Here is an 868-nt window from a genome sequence, read left to right as displayed (position 1 = left end):
AGCCGCCAGGTCTGTGCCGCAGGCGCTCTGTGGGAATTCAGTCTTCACCAGTTGGAAGCTTTAGGGAGCTGCTTCCGCGTGGGTGATGTCCTGGGATAAGCAAAATGAAAATACAGCGTGGGTGAACGTATGGGTTTGTTCTTCCCAGGGGGTGACAAGGATGGGGTTTAGCGCAGCAGGGATGTCTAGAGGCTGGGCTTTTCTTTGACATGATGCAAGGATGTATGTTGTCTACAGGTGGTGATGCATGAATCGTCATCAGCACTTCTCTTGGACTTGCTGCAATCTGTATTACTCCCTGCCTCTCCAGGTGAGTTCCTGTCCCCACATATTCTCATGGAATATGTCAGTGCTGTTGTCTTCCTGCTCACCTATTTGCCCCTCAGGGTGTCAGATCGCCCTGGGTTACTACCATAGCTCAGTCATTATTACTTCTATTACACCCTTTTCAAAAGCATGCCCTGCTCCTGGATATCCCACATGACACTTACTCTATTCTGAAAGCGTGGAGCATCTCCTCCTGTGCACAGCACACATGGAAGCACTGCAAGTCACAAGCCTTCCTTTTTTTTACACACAGGCTGCAGTATTTTATTTGATACAGAGTAAAGGGCAGGTGTCGGTGAGGATGCGAAAAGTATACAATTGGGAACTTTCACTCCAAGTTCTTGCTTACACAGAAGATCTACAAGCCATAAAATAATCAGTATAACCCTATACTGCATCAGATGATATATTTTTAGTGGAGAGGGAGTCTGTTGCCATTGTGAAAGGAACACCACCTTTACTCAGGAAAGAACATAAACTTGTTGCGTGTAGAAAAGAACAGGGTCATCAGGGGAACAGAAGACATGTTGAGACTGCATCT

This window comes from Nestor notabilis, unplaced genomic scaffold, assembly GCF_000696875.1.
Source record: "Nestor notabilis isolate BGI_N333 unplaced genomic scaffold, ASM69687v1 scaffold7172, whole genome shotgun sequence".
In the NCBI taxonomy this organism is placed as follows: domain Eukaryota; kingdom Metazoa; phylum Chordata; class Aves; order Psittaciformes; family Psittacidae; genus Nestor; species Nestor notabilis.
This window is presented reverse-complemented; position numbering follows the sequence as displayed.